This window comes from Sebastes umbrosus, chromosome 14, assembly GCF_015220745.1.
Source record: "Sebastes umbrosus isolate fSebUmb1 chromosome 14, fSebUmb1.pri, whole genome shotgun sequence".
NCBI lineage: Eukaryota > Metazoa > Chordata > Actinopteri > Perciformes > Sebastidae > Sebastes > Sebastes umbrosus.
In genome coordinates this window covers 12306262-12319897 of record NC_051282.1, presented here as the reverse complement: position 1 = coordinate 12319897, position 13636 = coordinate 12306262, and the positions used below count along the sequence as shown (strand labels likewise).

At 39.8% G+C, this 13636-nt stretch overlaps 1 long non-coding RNA gene across 1 annotated transcript in view; it reads right to left on the bottom strand.

Moving 5' to 3' along the window:
• Positions 1-13636, bottom strand: part of LOC119502294 — an 85716-nt gene that overhangs the window by 52675 nt on the left and 19405 nt on the right. The gene's annotated exons all lie outside the window — the stretch shown is intronic.

Below are 13636 nucleotides of genomic sequence, written 5' to 3'. Positions count from 1 at the left end.
TTTGTCTATAAAAACTGTATATAAAGATGGACGACGCGTCTCCACTTCCTCCCACTGTAAAGAAGTGAGGCCAAAATATCCCAGATACGGGAGATGCTATCTTGAGATTCTGACGTCATTTGGAGCCAGAGTCTGCGCAGTAGTGATTGGGCGGTGCATCCGGGATATCGAGGTCACCCGCCCGAACCAATCGCGAGCCGTGCACGGTTGCAACTTGGCCAACATGGAGGAGGCGGGATTTATGACCTATACTGCAGCCAGCCACCAGGGGGCGATCAAGATGTTTTGGCTTCACTTTTGGGGAGCTTTCATGTCATCCATCTTTATACGCAGTCTATGGTTGGAAGTCGGGGCGATGGGTGGGACGCAAAACACAGTACTTTCACCCCGGAGACTGGGATTCACATCCCAAATGAAACCAAGCGTTAAATTTCACTTTCACTTTTGAAACACAGTTATTTTAAGCCAAAACACGATCTTTTTCCCTAAACTTAACCAAGTGGTTTTCTTGCCTAAACCTGAAGAAGTTGTAGTTTTGTTGTCTAAACCTAAACAAGCTGTTTTGTTTGTGTTCAAAACGTAATGTTCATGCAGTTTTATATGTTATAACGTGTTTCACTTTCACTTTTACAACGTAGTAGGTGCAGCAGGCCCCTTCTGACCCACATCAATGAGGCTGATAACGATTGATAACGCACCTTTAATGAGCTGATAACAGTCAAATCAGGTGCCAAATTTGTCACAACTACAGACAAGAATTTAGTGTTTATTCTCTAATAAAGGACAATGTATTTTTATGTCCCAAACATGTGCAAGTGAAAGAACTGATTAAGCATCTCACTTCATTAAAAGAGAATATCGACCTATCAAGCAATCCTCATACCACTGACATAATGCATGCTCACTATTTACTGTAGCTGACTGATAGCTAACAATGATTGTGAATTATGTACACATTAAATTTGTATACAGTATTCAGTGTTGTGGGAAAATAACCTGTGGAGTGATGAAATATCACAGATGTTTATTGTACAGTGCGTTCAGCACGCCGTGTCAAATGTTCGTCACCTCAAAGCGACTTTTTTGAGGACTGGATTGTCAAGACTTGGTACTCGACAAAAAGGCATGACCGATTGTCTACGTGTTATATAGCTGTATAGTATTACTTTTTTTTTTTTTGTTAAACATTAACTAGATCTATCTCCATGTGAACTTAACCAGAGGTTTTAAATACTAGAGGCTTAATAAATATATGAATGTCGGAGAAATGTCTCATGTTTACAACGTGAGCACCCAGAGGATCACACACTCAGTTTACACAAAATCATACAGTGCATAAACACACACACATAAATACAAGAGTACACCTCAGTACTCTGTGCATCATACTGTACGTATTTGAAAACCACAACGCACTTCTAGAGTCTCTGCCAACACACCTGTACCGACACATTTAGACAGAGAGGTACTCCCTACCAGACGTCTGCTCTCGTTGAATATTATACCTGAATAATTATCTGCTCATGTTTATACATCGGCTTGTAAATGTTGTTTAGCAGTGTCCATTGCAAATGGTTGTGTAATGTCTTGTAATACTAATATATTATGTTTATCACAAATGAATATATTTAATGACACATGAAACAATGTGGCTTTTGTGGTTTTTATTTTTTTGATCTTTTATTTTTTACTTTTTTTGCATTGAATTGTAGATGGCTGTAATGAAAAGTATTGATACATTGTTTGGCTATTGAACAGCCTGATAGGACTGAAAATTAATTCATCTGAAATAAAGCTGTGTAAAAAAAACAAACTGAGGAAGATCCCAGCTTGAGTGATATTTTTTTTTGTTTTTTTCTCCTATTTTAAATAAAAAAAGTGTCATTATTTTCATAACACTGCTACGCACCACATGCAGACCTTTAAACTACTGCGATCGCATTTACTCAAACAACGTGCTCCATTACAATTTAGAGGCATCGGTACTCTTTACTTCACACGTTTTGTCAGTTGTAATTGTTTGTAATTGTAAAAGCAAACAGCATATGAAATTGTTAACCCTACAACAAAATTATAATTACTCAAATAAAATAATTACCTACAGGAAAGCCTACACACATACTACAGAACATTTTCAGCAACACTTTAGGTTACAGCCCATAAATCACAGTGTAAATATTAGGGCTGCCCCCTCTTAGTCGATTAGTTGACTAATCGGTTGTTTTGGTCTTAGTCAACTAGGATTTCTTTAGTCGATTAGTCGTTTTTATGCTTTTTTTCATGCTGAATGACTTATTTCTAAGAAACTTATGAGCACATCGCTGGTAAACATAGGATTTAAAGTGGTGCTTTGTGTGATTCTTTGTGGAGAAACTCAGTTTCACAGATCTGTCGATTAAATCAACTAATTTATTAGACGACAAAATTGTACGACTGTTAGTCGACTAAGAATTTCTTTGGTCGAAGTCAGCCCTAGTAATTATTTAGTATACACAGGGTAATAATAAAATACTTATAGGTTACGTACACAGAGAATACAGTATAAGTACAAGCTAAGAGGAAAAGAGGTTAGGAGATAAAGGTGACTAAGAGGGATAAATTACACTTATTTAAACTATTTTTTTTTTAAATTACTGTGTACCTATTTAATAATTATGCAGTATGCAGGGTGCAGTATTATTATTACTGAGTAAAAAGGCAAGAAAAATGGCAACGCAAGTTGATATTGCAATTAAATTTGTTATGTTATTTACTTTAAAATTATGACATATTTACAAAAAAACATTGAGTTATTATTGTTGTTGCTGAGGAACAAAACAAAAAAGGATGTGCTTTTAAAGCAACAGCTGTTAAATAGTTTTTTTTTTTTAAATGATGATAAAAAATACATGGGGAACAGTATTGTAGTTTTTGGATCCAATCCAAGATCCATCTAAACTGTCTTAAATTAAAGCCTAGATGAGCTTTTATGCCCTGTCGTATAATCGCATCATAAACAATTAAGGAGCCGAATAAATATACTTTCACTCATAAACAAAGACTACTGTAGCCATCTATTCATTAATTCAACAAATGACATGTTTTTTTAATTTAAACCATTGAAAATGTGTGAGAAAGTTTCTTTATTACAGTGTAGGTCAGTAGGCAGGCTGTACAATTAAGCGGCCTCTTTTCACCACTTTTTACTGCAACTATAGTGTGGTAACAGTTTTACTGAGTGAAAAGTGCCACATATTGTTTGATTTCTTTCATGACTTATTGTGAAAGGACATGTAGTAGAACTGCTGGTCCCATCTGTAATTATTTATTGTTTACCAGGTAATTAAAAAAGAGCTAATAGTGTTATTTAATTCTGGGTTCCCCCAAATGCAAATTTGTTACCCCCTTATTCCCTCTTTCATTGTACCTATAGGAACCTGTAAGTACTTTATTGATCCTGCTTGGATCTTCGTCAGGTAATTTTGACCTTGTTCATTTGAATATTAATAATAATAATATTGTTTCATTTTGAATATTGTGGCATGGGGTAGTGTGCAGGAGTTACCTTTTTCTTTTAAAAAATGATATGATACACTACTTTTAATGTACTATTATCCTGTTGTAATGTCGATATTTACTTTTTCAACCTCAGAAAATATGTGAATTCTCTAAAGGGAAGTTGACATAAAAAATGTGAAGCCAATAGTTAAGAAAGTAAATGAATTTAAACATCAGCTTCAGCCAAAGAACTCCAACTATGTCCTGTAGCGCAGATCATCATTTGTGTTGGATCCCGTGCCTCTATAAAACTTCACAGACAATAAGGGGCTGGCTGTAAGATTGCTATAATGCAGGCATATTACTAAAAGGGGTGATATCACCAACGTGTCTAATCCAAACCGCAGATGTTATTGTTGTAGCTGGGAGGTTTTTGGCATCGATGGAAACCCCTTAACTTATTCCTGTGGGAGTTTTACACACAAAAAAAATCCTGAACCTGCTCCAAATGAGAGTCCATCTGTCTTGGCTCGAGGACAGGGTATTGATATACTGCTCCCGCAATGCCCGGCGCTGAATACTCCAAAGGGGCCAACCAATTACACAGTCACTGCTGAAAGTTTAAGCTGTGTTCTCCATTAATATAAAGGCCACCAGGATTACCAGCCATAAAATAGATGGAGGAGAGAGTGTGAGGGATGAAGAGGCCAGCGGATGGAGGTATGTTTAACGTGCCAACACATAAACAATTTCACTCGGACTGTTGCACAAGCTCGCTGTGATTCCTCTCATGATTTGGGCGGGATGGGAAGAGTTGAAAAGAGATCTGGGTGTGTGTGAACTTCCCCTCTCAGTATGTGCAAAGATGAAGCTGGAACAACAAACACGCAGACGCGATGTGACCGAAGCTTTTGGCCTTCATAAAGTGGACTGAACGCGGGGGTCAGGTTTCCGTCAGCGGCACCGACTCGGAACTTTCCACACAGACGAATCCCTCCAGTCACACCGCTGCCATGTTAACGGAGAGAGTACTCCTCGGAAAACAAAGGCGCTGATGATGCGACACGCTGAGGGTTGTCCTATAGCTGTGGTGGTCCTCTGCCCTCTCATTGTACAGTATGCTGTGCTGAAAGCTGCCAGGAAATGGAAACAGCAACTGGTTGAGTGAAATGGCCTAAACTCCCATGACATATATGTCTGCCGATGAGGACAGGATGGAAAAAGACCCTGATTTCTTTGTCAGATTGAGCCCATAAAAACATTTGGAGGGTCTGAATTTATTGCCTTTTCCTTATTGTTCCGTGCCCGCTTGTTTTTTTCCCTGAAAGGTAAGCGGCGAGTGTTACGAGGCCACTGCGGCCGTCTGCGATGTTGAAACAACATCACTTCAGGGATTATGTGACTTCCGTGCGTTTAGCTGCGTTTCATAACTCTGTGGGGACATTTACGGTATGCTCCAAGGTCCTCAGACCCAAGTGGGCCCAAATCACTAAACCAACTTTCAAAAGTACAACTTTACAAATGTTCTACACGTATTGGTTTATTTGTAGGAATTCCTTCTCTCTGGAATGAAAAACTAGAATTACTGCCTCGTGGTTGTATGCCTCCGCCAACCAGTGAAGTTGCAGTTTACATCCATGTCTGTCCAAAATGTCATCCCTTCATCATTTTATCCTGTTAGACACGTGTGTGAAATTGTCATAATTAGCATATGAATTCTTGAGTTATGGCAAAAACGTGTTTTGCGAGGTCGCAGTGACCTTTGAGCTCTAAATTATAATCAGTTCATCCTTGAGTCCAAGTGGACGTTTGTACCAAATTTGAAGAAATTCAATTAAGGCGTTCCTGAGATATCCCGAGAATGGGACGGATGTGAGGTCACAGTGACCTTGACCTTTGACCACCAAAATCGAATGAGTTCATCCTTGAGTCTAGGTGGACGTTTGTTAAACTGAAGCGCCAGATGGTTTGTTTCACAGAACCATCTGAGAAGCTGTCATTGGAAACTGTTTGGAAAAGAGCAGGCTCTTTCATAAAATACTTGATAGGTGATTGGATAAACCATCTGTCATTCAAACTCTTGCCGAAGTCAGTCAGGAGAAGAGCGAAAACATCTTTTCCATCGAGAAAAGCCTTCACTGTCGTTGTTTGCTCATATAACTGATGCTTTTGTATCTACGCTAACCTCTTCAGGAGCTACCATTGTTGTTTAGAGCCAACAGTCGCCTCTCTGACCCACCCATCCACCCCAATTACATGGATTACATACGAATTGATTTTGTGCTGACCATCACGAAAAGAATGTGAAATTTGTGTCTATGTACACGAATCAATGCATTCAATTTTGCGGCTATTTCACGAACTGCTGTGCCACTGGGCTGATATGTGATCCCGCAATTCTAGCGTTATCTCGTGACATTGTGAGAATCCAGCTGCCATGTAAGGTAAGATGTTTGAGCCAACTTTGAGGAAATTCCCTCTGAGCGTTCCTGAGATATCGCGTTCACAATGATGGGACGGATAACCTGATAAAATAATTTCTCCGGCCATGGCTGTCGCCAGCGCAGAATCATAAAAATGAGTTCTTACCACACCAGTGTTTTCTAAAACCATGAATCTATGGACAAATCTCCAGCTCCTATAAATCTATTGAGAGAAATGACCACCATGGTGGGACAGGAAGCGTCACAGGCAGCCTAATCCCATTCACACCCCCTCATCAACAGATCAACAGATCCGATAGAGCCTTCAATAGGAGAGGGAAAAAGAGAGAAGGGGAGGTATTCAAATAGTCCAATAACAATCTAATTAGCAGGTAATTACAGTGTATTGACAAGACGTTCATTAACTGCAGTGTAAATGAACAATGTTTTAATGACTGTGATTGGTGTTTTATTACACGGGGAGGGAGAAAACTAATTATTGAGATCCAACCCAAATGAGTTTGGGTACTGAGAGGCCTGTGATACTTAAGTGGATTAGTTGTTTGGGAAGAAGGAGGAACACCAGAGGGGATCACAGAGGCTGATTAGCATTACCCAGCAGCCGCGGACCTTTAGCGCCACCGTTTCTAATCTCTAGTCACGGATGAGCCCGGCACCTCACATTTCATTTTAGCCAGGGGAGGTTCAATCATTTCAATCAAATCCTGTCAGATTTTATGCATGAGATCTCCGCTGCCACCAACTTTAGCTGGAAAACTACACGCAATCACAGCCTTTTGTTTTTTCTGAAACCCACTTGGCCCCCTGCTCCTTCTTCTTAACCCTCCGTAGAGCCGCGCCACAGATGCTTGTTTTGTTTGCTCCTAAGCACCCGACTAAACAGAGAACAATATAACACTGTGTTTTCTCAGCTGACTAAATGTATTTCCAAGCCCTGTTTGCTTTGCTTCTCGTGAGGACGGGGGAAACGAGCGGATCATTTACGAACGCGGTGCAAATTTTCAATTCATGCAAATGTGCGCGAAGATGTGCCAGAAGGTATCGAATAAACTATCAACACTATGAAAATAAACTGCAGGGAATTTGGCTTTGCCTTGTGGATGTATTGTGAAACACACTTCCCTCCTTCCCTGCTAAATGTTCGTCACCTATTTGACTGCATTTGTGCTGCATTTTCCACTCCTTTTTTCCCGTCTTCCATCCATCCATCCATCCATCCAATGGCCGCTCTTTTTGCTTCCCAGCCTTCATTCAGTCAGTCAGAATGGGGCTCCGTGAAACAACAGAGTGAAGCACCTTTGGAGATGGAAGGAGGGCTTAAAGAGGTACTTGATATCAGCCCGCTGCGTGACCGCAACCACGCACACATACGTGGGCACATACGGGCGGAAAAAACATACATGTGCACACACACACAGACACACAACTCCAAATCTCTGCTTTTGACACCTTCAGAGTCCTCCCTACCCCCCACCTCTTCACTTTACTCATTCACTCGCTCCCATACTGCCTCTCCATTTCCCTCTTTCTTGCAATGCACACGGTTCAAAAGCTGTATTTCTGGCTTACTAGATTGGAGCACAAAAGGCTCTTCTTATGCATCCTGGAGAAGCCCCACTAGAGAGGCCTCCATCCCATCATGGATAGGAGAGCGCACACAGACAGAGTTTTTTTTCTCATTACCATTTCCATACAGGATTAAGCCACTTGGCTTTTGGATGTACTATATTTTCCACCCATCCCAACCCCCTCATTGCATTCTCAAGGTCCAAGTTAAACGATCAGTCAGACCATCAGCTCATAAACTAGCTCTCTTAAATGTCTATTCATGCTCACTGCCGGGTCCAGAGGAGGCCGGAGTGGATGGATCTCATTGGAGTCTGCGCCATGAGGAGAGTCCTTCAGCTGCCTCACAGTAGCGCCCTGTTTCCACCCTCCAGGCTTTAATGTGGACAAGAGGACCAAACAAAGTTTAACAGACACTAAAAGCTATTTCATATGCTGTTTAAATGTGATTTTAAAGTCACGAGCCTTAAAAGGAACAGTGTGTAACATTTTAGGTGGTCTAGTAACAGAAATGGAATATAATATTATGTGCTTTCATTGTATAATCATTTAAAACTAAGAATCATTGTGTTTTCTTTAGCTTAGAATGAGCCCTTCATATCTGCATAGGGAACGGGTCCGCCATGTTGCTCCACCATGTTTCTACAGTAGCCCAGAATGGACAAGCCAAACACTGGCTCTAGAGAGAGACATTCATGTTTTTACGTTACCTGAAGGCCACCGTAGTTCTCCGACACACTTGTGAAACTGCGGTAATGTGAGCCAAAGAGTGCAAAACCGCGGTACCGCCAGCCACCGTCTGACTTCCTTTGCTCCGGTTTTGCACTCGGCGGCTCATGTTACTGCAGTTTTGGATGGGAGAAGTGAGCGGAGGGGGTATTCAATTGGTTGCAATTTGCAACCACACCACTAGATGCCGCCAAATCGTACACACTGTGCCTTTAAATTTCCATTAAGTCAAAAAACGTTTTTATTTATGGTCTGCATCTTTTCTGCAATAGCACTTCAATGTATTTACATTCAGTGATTATCTCACTATACAGTACTCTTTGTTGTTAGTGGCGGAGTCCGCCATTTCCATGCTGGATTCAAATTGCCTGTTTATCATGATCAATGCAGCATGTAATCTAGTGCTACTATTTTTAATTTTACCTTGTTGATATGAGCCTCACTGTTCACTGTTCACTCTGCTACAGCCATATCACAGCTGTACTGAGTTACTGCTAAAGCAAATCCAACATTTCATACTGCTGTTAATTCACATTAAATTAATTCAACCAGTAAAACACACAGTAAAACACAAGGGGGGGTTTATTGTGAAGCAGTCTATTTGATTGACCAGGACTGAAATGTTAAAGGGGAACTACGGCAATTTTCAAAATTTATACATGTTATTTCTATGGTCTAAGACAGTCCAAAAAAATATTAACAAACATGAACAACTCTCTCCCAAATCCAAAAGCTAAAGTGCCAAATCTCAAACTTGTGATGTCATTGGGTATAAAGTGTGGAGCTGCTCCATAGACGATGAATTGGGAGAGAAGTTATAGGTGACACTGAGAGCACCCAGGGGAATGGCATGAGTATATGGGAACATTTTCTGTTTCACAACTGTGAACACTACAATAAAATAAAACTAATTTGGGTATAAAAAAGAAGACAAACATTCTGTGGGTCCACAAAATCAGTCTCCCATTCATTGTCTATGGAGCAGCTCCAGACTTTATACCCAATGACATCACAAGTTTGAGACTTACTTCTCTGATTTCTGGCTTTCAGAGAGAGGAGCTCATGTTCACAAATATTGATTGAACTTTCCTCGGCCATGGAAATACAGTAATATATTGGAAATTTTGATTTATGTGGTGTTCCCCTTTAAGGATCCAGTAGAGGCTGGGCTATAATATCAATGAAACTAAGTTTCTATGGAGTTGATTATTTTGCTATGATTTGTCTTTATTTATGTGAAACCATTAGATTGTTATTGTTATAATTATTTTTCTATTATTATTATTATTTCATTTATTTATTTATATATTTTTTTATTATTATTATTATTTATGTTTTTCTTAATTACCTACAATTACTATCACTATTATTATTTGTCTAATTAATATTATTGTTTAACGTTTAATTTATTCTATATGTGTTAAAGTGGCAGTAGGCAATATATTTTTGGCATCATTGGGAAAAAATTCCATAATAACCTTTCAGCATATTGTAATTCAAGTGTTCTGAGAGATAACTAGACTTCTGCTCCTCATCATGGCTCTGTTTTCAGACTTTAGAAAATCTAGCCTGTGCCGGGAGACTTTGACCAATCACAGGTAATTTCATTGAGAGAGCGTTCCTATTGGCTGTGCTCCGGTCATGTGACCGGAACTTGGCGTTCCTTCAACAGATTTTACAATGTGACTGTCACAAACGTTCTCATTTTACAGCTAAACAGTACACTACAAGATGATTCTTACAACATTTGAGGCGAGAAATAGGCATTAACGTAACATAATATTGATTAATATTTGATCAGCGCTGCCTAGTTTGACCGTTTGGTCGGAGTTCACGAGTGATTGGCAGCCGGCTCTCATAGACGGCAGCTGAACATCAGACCTCAGATCAGCTCTTACTGCTTGTTTTCCTCCGGTCTGTGAAATCTTGCAGATGCCGTTAGGGGCACTGGAGGACACAGAGGCACATGATTTTTTTCAGGTTACCTGTTTCATTCACTACTGTCACGATATAGCGACCGTTTTATAAAAATAACTTTTTTTAATCATATTTGCTCCAATCTCACCTACTTCAGCTTTAATTCTGTATGTGTACATTTGATTTCTTTGTGTGATTTTATGTGACCCTGGACGAGAAAATGAGGGAGTGGGAGGGTGAGGGAGGAGGAGGACTGATGATGATGATAACAGATTGTCTACAGTATATACAGTATCTACTTGTCAAGATGACAATATTTTGTACAATGAAAAAACACCAATAAAAAGAAGTCTAAAAAAAAAAGAAAGCATAGGATTGATCTTCAAGGATGTGAATATGATTAATTTAATTTGATTTTCATCACGATAGAAGAAATTAGACAAAATATGGAAAAGAGACAGAGAGGCGTGTGGAAATCTGGAATTTTCCTCCTCACTGCTCGGCTGTATCCCCCTTTCTTTTCTCTACTCCACCCTCCCTTCCTCCTCATCCGAATACATTAATATCTGAAAGTGTTGGCTCGGACCAAAAATACTCATGGACTAAACAAAGTGCAGAGTGACTTCGGGGTCTGGGATCTTCAAATAAACCCTGCCTGGGTGTCATGGGGACCAGGAAGTGGAATTAACTGCTATATTAGCTGACCTTCATCTTGTTGTTTGTCCCAACCTGCCTGGCTGGGCCCCGGGCTGGCCCGTAACCACGGTCTCCGGGCCCAACAATGCGGGCATTTCCCTCGGCGAAACAACACGGGCCTTGGGGGTTTACTGAGCAAACAAGATGAGCCCTGCCAAACACTCCTCGCTCCCACATTTCACAATCACCTTTTTTTTTTCTATCGCCATTTTTTCCTCTTTGCTCTTGTCCGTCCGCGGAGCTCTGAGAAGCTACCAGACAGTTCTGGGTCGAGTGTGAGACAGAAATGTAGGAGCGCTGACCTATGTTGAGATTTAGAGTTAGAAAAACTCTCCATGTTGACGAGGTAGACCTATAAGTCTCAGGATGTCTCGCTTTCGTTTCCAGAGTGGCAGCGATGTACACTACATGTAAAACTTTTTCTCTCATTAATGTCAAATCTCAAAAAATTCCCACTTCACAACCTGGTGTGTAGCAATTTATATTTGATTAACTGTTCACAAGATCAGGAAATTATGATCAGTATTAATACTTTTTAGAGCTGTCAAAGTTAATGTGATAATTAACACAAATTCGTTTTAACAACACTACTTTTTTTAATGCATTAACGCAACTTGTGATTTTTAGATAGCGGGCTCAGCTTTAAAGTTAGAGTGAAGATGCTGGTACCATATGTAACTAGAAAACCTAAAGAATCCGTTGGTACCAACCATGTCAGAGTTTGTCGCGAAAGGAGGTTAACACTCCAAAGATTTTGCCTAGGAAAAACTGGCATGGCCATTTTCAAAGGGGTCCTTTAACCTCTGACCTCAAGATATGTGAGTGAAAATGGGTTCTATGGGTACCCACGAGTCTCCCCTTTACAGACATGCCCACTTTATGATAATCACATGCAGTTTTGGGGCAAGTCATAGTCAAGTCAGCACACTGACACACTGACAGCTGTTGTTGCCGGTTGGGCTTGAGTTTGCCATGTTATGATTTGAGCATATTTTTTTATGCTAAATGCAGTACCTGTGAGGGTTTCTGGACAATATTTGTCATTGTTTTGTGTTGTTAATTGATTTTCAATAATAAATATATACATACATCTGCATAAGGCAGCATATTTGCCCACTTCCGTGTTGATAACAACACAAAACAAAATGACAAAACTCCATCTAATGTACATTTTGAACAGTTAAAAAATGTGTGATTAATTTGCGATTAATCGCGATTAAATATTTTAATCTATTGCCAGCACTAATACTTTTACAAAATATGCAGAACTTGAACAATTGTGCTGGAAAAATCCCATGAACAAATTGTGTTTTTAATGGATCAAAATATCCCAAAAGTGAAAAATGTTTCCGCTCTCGAATGTCTGTCCATTATATTATTATTACGATTTTCGTCAAATAGTTTCTATGACAAAAAGCAACTTCGGGAGGCCATCTTGGATTTTAAAAAATGAGATTTGATCAATAATTCCTGAGAAAAACCAAGCCAAACTTCATGCTTGTATCATAATTTGCACAATCCTACTGCCGTCCGCTCCACTATTAAATATGAAACTACAGCCGGCAGCAGTTAGCTTAGCACAAAGCCTGGAAACAAGGGGAAACAGTTAGCCTAGCTCTGTCTAATGCTAAAACTACCAGCACCTCTAAAGTTCTTTTGCTTTCACGATAAATCATATTCAATGAAAACGTCTCTTATTATATGACCAGAAACTGTTGAAATTCATTTCAACAAGCTGTATGTTTGAAAAGGTCTGGGTCTGCTTTCGCCATTAGTCAGTATGTTGTTCCATCCTACAGAAGTTGATGTAAAAGCAGAGTTAAAGTAAAGTGGTCCTGAGTTGCTAGTAAATCAGGCTGCTTGCTTGCTCCGATTAATACCGGAAGACATCAAACGGTCAGGAAACAGAACTGGTGTATAAAAACCAGTGGAGAGCTACAGGAGAGAACTTCTACTTTACTGCAAGGCCACGACTTTTCTGTATTTCCTGTAACAAAAGCACTGCATCAAGTGGTCTCAGAGGAAGATAAATCTATGTCAAAAGGAATAAAAGAAAGCATAGATGATCAAATATTATATTTCTGAGCCCAAATCCTTCGTCGCGGGGTATTAAATAGTGGACGCAGAATGTCAGAAATACGACAAATCGATGCTCAGGATCAAAGGAAGGAGAAGGAAATATCACCTCCTGCTTAGATACAAGGTCCGATGGTGCTATATGGTCAACTGTGTGTATGTGAGTCACAGAGGGGGGGTCGGATTCAATCTCGTTGCGGCATCAAAGTGGGGTGGCCATCAAAAGCCCAGCATCAGCGCGGGGATCAAACACGTCTCAGTCACAGCAATCATCCAGCGGGTCACAGGAGGAGGACCTGGGTCAGAGCACCAGCCAGGAGGAAATCTATTTACACATAACCTGCACATACAGAGAGTCACCTTCAGGATGGTAACCTTGGGCTTCTTGCTATATTGTGATTATTTTCAAATCAAATCAACCAGGTCATGTTTTTAGTTTTGTGTTATCTATCAATTTGTGCTGTGAACGAAGTGTTCATTTTTGTCAACAAGCACTTTTTTGTTCTGCAAAAGTGTTAAAATGTCTCCGTGTTTTTTGACTTTTCTTTCACAAACATGACCCATAGTGTTCAGGATGATGTATCGTGATATATTCTTACATTCATCACAATATCGATAAATGTAAAAATAGCTATTCTTCAAAAGCTGTTTTTCAGATTTTGTGATTTCTGGCTTGGTTCTGCTTGGATATCATTAGCAGTTGTTGGCTGTTATTCTCAGTTTAGTTCCAT